The sequence below is a fragment of the Chrysoperla carnea genome (genome assembly GCF_905475395.1).
Source record: "Chrysoperla carnea chromosome X unlocalized genomic scaffold, inChrCarn1.1 SUPER_X_unloc_7, whole genome shotgun sequence".
NCBI lineage: Eukaryota > Metazoa > Arthropoda > Insecta > Neuroptera > Chrysopidae > Chrysoperla > Chrysoperla carnea.
The window spans coordinates 58,637-65,000 of record NW_025408200.1 but is presented as its reverse complement, the minus strand read 5'-3'; the positions used below and the strand labels follow the sequence as shown (position 1 = coordinate 65,000).

The window sequence follows — 6,364 nt, the reverse complement described above, 5'->3', positions numbered from 1 at the left end:
ATCGAGCTGGTTCAAGTATCCAACAGTTGTACGTCCCAACACCCAAACATGATAATGCCTGGGGAGTAGTACACTTGTTAGTATCTTGATACGTTGCTGCGGCTTAAGAGGACCCTTGGTCAACTTAATCAGATCTTCTTCAAGATGTTTATCTCCGAAACGGACTTTATTGCTACTAAAGTTAATGCCGAGATAGCTCCACAGATCGAGCACAGATTTCTGTGGAAGATAGTCACCCGCGAACGTGAATAAGGGTTCGGCAATATGCTTCACCTTCTTATCACGCCCACTTGCTATCTGGCTTGTAGCGAAGGACTTCTTAGTGTTCAGGTGAAGTCCCATCACATCGAGTATGCCGGTAAACCGGTCTAGGCTATCTTGGAGACCAGCAGTTGTTGATGAGATCAAAAGAACATCATCTGCAAAAGCTAGACCCCCAACGATGGTACTACCATCCAATCGAAAACCAACCTCTGGGTTCAACTGGTTTAGAGCGCATGAGATAACCAAGTTGAACAGCAAGGGTGACAATGGATCGCCTTGTCGAACACCCCTTCTTAGTTTTACATTCCTGCATATTCTTCCATCGTGCACCAAAGATGTTCGTGCCTCGTTGTATAACCCCTCTACATAATTAACAAATAACTCAGGGAGGCGAGCCTCTCTAAGCACTTGAAACAATGCAGAGTGGGAAACTGTATCAAAAGCCTTTGCTACGTCAAGGCTTGCTATATGCAGAGATTTGCAATTTCTACGCGAGGCGACTAGCAGGCTCTGCAAAAGATACAGATTACCCGCTAAACCGTCACCAGGCATAAAGGCAGCTTGTCTCGCATCATGCAATGGAAGATTCTGGAGTCGATGAGCCAGAATTTTATTAAATTGACGAATGACAACAGACCCGATGGAAATTGGTCTGAAGTCAGATGGTAGTTTCGCCATTTTGATTTTCGGAATGAAAATAGTCCGGGTGTTCAACATTCTATGGTCGATTTTGGCGTTCAACAAAAAGATATTAAAGATTATCGTGCGGATTAATGGTGAAACGGTGTTCCACTTCAATGGCTTTATGCCGTCAGGCCCAGCTGCTGACTTGATGTTAACCTTCTGGTTCTTTACGTCACGTACGTGAATAGGAGACCAGATGGAGTCTAGAGTACCTTCAGGGTGATCTTTATGAGGGAACAAACGTCCAGCCTGTCCCGGAGCACTTGGAGTTTCAAAAATAGAAGCCCAGTAATCACCGAACACAGTCGAATCGATTTGACCACTCTCAGAAGCACCATCCAGTACCTCTCTTGCGGCATCCGCTACATTATTACGATATAGGGATTGGATCCTGCCATATTCCGCTCTTCTCTTCAATTTCTTTGATTGTCCCCGATCGTTTTGCTTTTTGAGCTTGTGGTTCGGCGCCATCTGAACGGTCGTTTTAGGAGCAGGGAAAGCTGCACAGAGCCAAGAATAAACTTGGTCTGAAACATCACGTCCTGCGATAGCACTTAAGGCAATTTGCTTTAAACGACTACCGTGATCACCCCTATTCTCATCTATACCCTCAATAAGAGTGCATAGGTGTGAACGAATCGATTCCGTAAGGTGTTGGGAATTCGTCAGGGGATCCAACTCCTGAGTGTGAGCATCATGGGCGAGCGGTTGAGCTTCTAACGTGCGAACTCGTAGAGCTTGCACTTCATCTTGAACCATCTCTTTGTAAGAGGCAGAACGCCTCCTACCTTTGATAGATTCAAGAGTCCGTCCAGGGAAAACTTGAATCAGATGTTGATTCATAAACTTAACCCCAGAAACCGTCGCTTCTGCTTCAGCTGCAGCAAGCAGCCGACACTCTTCTGGAGACCATCTGGCTTTAATACGATCCACATTAATCGCTGCGTTGGCTTCGATGGGATGTGCCTTCGAAAAATGGACTTTTAAGCCTCTCTCAGTGTTATAATTTTTATTACAGAGTTCACACATGAACTGTATAGTTGGTACTACTGTGTTGCCACTTGTACTAGCGACCGAGAACCGCGGTTCACGGTCAGTGTTTATACCCAATTTTGCAGGGTCATCCGAGGCAACAACGTTTTTACTAGTAGCTTTAAAAAGAAAAATCCATAAGAGGGATGCTGACCCTCAAAGGAAGTGGTTCTGACTGTTCTTAGCCAAAATGGGATGTAATTATTAACATACATCTACACATTTCGTTTCCAGGTGCCCCACGAGGAGGAGACAGCTTACCTAATCATGCACAATTAGGCCGAGGACCCGAACCTTGTCCTCACGCAAACTAACTAAATATATACATAAATAGCCAGTTCCCAGTTACTGATAACTGGACCCATATTATTATTAAGAGAGTCATAGTTACTCCCGCCGTTTACCCGCGCTTGCTTGAATTTCTTCACGTTGACATTCAGAGCACTGGGCAGAAATCACATTGCGTCAACACCCGCTGGGGCCATCGCAATGCTTTGTTTTAATTAGACAGTCGGATTCCCCTAGTCCGTGCCAGTTCTGAGTTAACCGTTAAATGGCGGCCGAAGAGAACGATACGCATATATAATAAATAATAAAATCTACGTATACAAGTATATTTCAATTAAATTATTTTATTTATATATGTTGAGTAAAGTCTCGCAGCAAGAAAGTTCCGTAGGAGGCCAAGGCACGGGACCGAACTCGAATTCACACACACACCAAACAACACACACATAATAATTATGCCCGTGCATATACAACATTAAATGCATAACTTATTATACAACATATACACCAACATAAGTAAATAATATCATCACATACCACATATCATACAAGTACAATATACAGCAGCTAGATACATTACATTACATTAAATGCACAGTTAATATAATAAACATAAAATGTATATAATATGTCGGTACATAATATATGATAATGTGAGGGTACATGGTTTCATCTCGCCCAGGCCCGGCACGTTGGCCATAACCTTCTTCCCAATCAAGCCCGACACGCCCCGGTCCTCAGAGCCAATCCTTATCCCGAAGTTACGGATCCAATTTGCCGACTTCCCTTACCTACATTAATCTATCGACTAGAGGCTCTTCACCTTGGAGACCTGCTGCGGATATGGGTACGAACCGGCGCGACACCTCCACGTGGCCCTCACCTGGATTTTCAAGGTCCGAGGGAATGATCCAGACACCGCCGCAACTGCGGTGCTCTTCGCGTTCCAAACCCTATCTCCCTGCTAGAGGATTCCAGGGAACTCGAACGCTCATGCAGAAAAGAAAACTCTTCCTGGATCTTCCGACGGCGTCTCCAGGCCTTTTTAGGTTACCCTGACGAACTCTCTTACGAGGGCCCGACTTATAAACGGTTCCGCTGCCGGGTACCGGAATAGGAACCGGTTTCCCTTTCGCCCAATGGATGTATATATTTATATATATATTTATACATATTTATTAATAATGTTTATTGTTTTTTAAAAAGCAATAATATTCATTAATAATATTGTATTTATTTTATATTATTAAACACATCAAACATTAACATCGGTTTTCACCTAGGGCTTAGGATCGACTGACTCGTGTGCAACGGCTGTTCACACGAAACCCTTCTCCACGTCAGTCCTCCAGGGCCTCGCTGGAGTATTTGCTACTACCACCAAGATCTGCACCGATGGCGGCTCCAGATGGCCTCACGGCCAATCCTTCCGCGCACACCACCGCGACCCTCCTACTCGTTAGGGTTTCACGATAAAAGATAAATCTTTTATCGAAAATACCAACTAACGGTAGAGTATAAGCATGACGCTTCAGCGCCATCCATTTTCAGGGCTAGTTGCTTCGGCAGGTGAGTTGTTACACACTCCTTAGCGGATTCCGACTTCCATGGCCACCGTCCTGCTGTCTTAAGCAACCAACGCCTTTCATGGTATCCCATAAGCGTCAATTTTGGCGCTTTAACTCTACGTTTGGTTCATCCCACAGCGCCAGTTCTGCTTACCAAAAGTGGCCCACTTGGCACTCTGATCCATATATAAAAAATATATTCTCATAGCTTCACATTATAAATAATGTTTTTAAGCAAGCTAGAGATCTCACCCATTTAAAGTTTGAGAATAGGTTGAGGTCGTTTCGGCCCCAAGGCCTCTAATCATTCGCTTTACCGGATGAGACTCTTATATAATGAACGCCAGCTATCCTGAGGGAAACTTCGGAGGGAACCAGCTACTAGATGGTTCGATTAGTCTTTCGCCCCTATACCCAGTTCCGACGATCGATTTGCACGTCAGAATCGCTACGGACCTCCATCAGGGTTTCCCCTGACTTCATCCTGACCAGGCATAGTTCACCATCTTTCGGGTCCCAGCGTGTACGCTCTAGGTGCGCCTCTATTATAATATAATCCGAAAACTAAATTATAATAATATAAGACGCCCTAGGAGTGCGATATTTAATACATAATATAAATATATCCTCCTTTTATCATTTATAAAAAAATATAAATAATATTTACTTTCATTGTGCCTTTGGGTTTCATAAAATTTATAAATATTTCGATGAAAAAATATTTTATTCCCAATGACTTGCGTACATGCTAGACTCCTTGGTCCGTGTTTCAAGACGGGTCCTGAAAGTACCCAAAGCTATATCGTCGCTGACAGATAAATTTTTAATAAAAAAAAATGAGCCAGTTCATTATCATACACCTACTGACAGTTAAATAGTATCATATAACGGCATAAAATCCGTATATATAATATGTTTTAATAAAAAAACCTATTTATACTCGTGGTGGATCTGAACGCGTTAATAACGCGACTCAATATCAATTTATAATTAATACCATCAAACAATTAATCAAGAAACATAGGCGTTTAACATACACAAAATATTATCAAAAAATAATATTGTACATTAATCAACGCACCAATGCCTATAGATTAATATTTAATGGGTCGCAACGTCCTACAAGATGAGAAGTGCATACCTCGTTATCATACAATTAACAATATACAGCAGTGCATATATTTTTACTAAAAATAAATTCCTAATAAAAATTTTTGTCACATGCTAGTACAAATTGGTTGATTAACGATAAAAAGTAAATGAATCTCATCTTTCGACCTTTCGGGTTTCTCAGGTTTACCCCTGAACGGTTTTACGTACTCTTTAACTCTCTCTTCAAAGTTCTTTTCAACTTTCCCTCACGGTACTTGTTCGCTATCGGTCTCGTGGTAATATTTAGCCTTAGATGGAGTTTACCACCCACTTAGAGCTGCACTCTCAAGCAACCCGACTCTAAGGAAAGATTCACCTATCATCAATAATAATCACTACGGGCCTGGCACCCTCTATGGGTATATGGCCCCATTCAAGATGGACTTGGATGTATTATATAACAATAGGTTTATATTGAATCTTCCTAAACACTACATTCCCCAAGTGTCTGTTTATCAGCCACGGGGTTCAGTGCTGGGCTTATCCCTGTTCGCTCGCCGCTACTAAGGGAATCCTAGTTAGTTTCTTTTCCTCCGCTTAATAATATGCTTAAATTCAGCGGGTAATCTCACCTACTCTGAGGTCGTAAAAGTTTTTAGAAGTATTAAAACAAAAATTTTTTTTATATATTATGTTTTTGTTATATTTTATAAGTAAACAATTTTCTTAATTATTCATACTCAAATTTTTTTAATATTATTATATAATATTATTTTTATATTTATCTAAAGAGAAGAAAATAAAAAATAAATAATTATATATATTAATTTTTTTCGAGTATATTGAAAATTTTATTACAAATAAAATATTCCATAACAAAATATTAATATATAATATTTTTGTTTATTCTTCTTTATTTAATATTTTAAAAATATATTATTAATATCATTTATTATTAATATTATTATTAACATAAAGTTTTATAATATTATATATAAATGATAAAAAATAATATTGATATATTAATTTAAAAATGTCGACAAATAATAAAAAATATATAAATTTTAAATGCTATTAAAAATATTTTATATTTATTTTTTTCTTATATTTGGCGTAAAACATTCATATATAAATAATTTTACATTTCTTTTATAAAAATTTTATTTATCAATTTAATTAAATATGAAAAAATAAATTTTCTTTTTTAATTATTGATAAATTTCTTTTTCATAAAAAAAATTTTATGTAAAATAATCTTTTATTATATTAATATAATGTATACGACCCTCAGCCAGATGTGGTCCGGGAACAGTATCCAAGGACCGCAATGTGCGTTCGAAATGTCAATGTTCATGTGTCCTGCAGTTCACAAGTTGACGCGCAATTAGCTGCGTTCTTCATCGACCCACGAGCCAAGTGATCCACCGTCCAGGGTA

General features: G+C 39.3%; 1 non-coding gene and 1 pseudogene across 1 annotated transcript; both read right to left on the bottom strand.

The window, feature by feature from the left end:
- The window catches only part of LOC123304608, an 8,793-nt pseudogene extending 3,219 nt beyond the window's left edge, over positions 1-5,574 (bottom strand).
- Positions 5,575-6,209: 635 nt separating this feature from the next.
- On the bottom strand, positions 6,210-6,364 carry LOC123304585. Its single transcript, XR_006536592.1, has one exon. It is a non-coding gene; the product is annotated as a 5.8S ribosomal RNA (ribosomal RNA).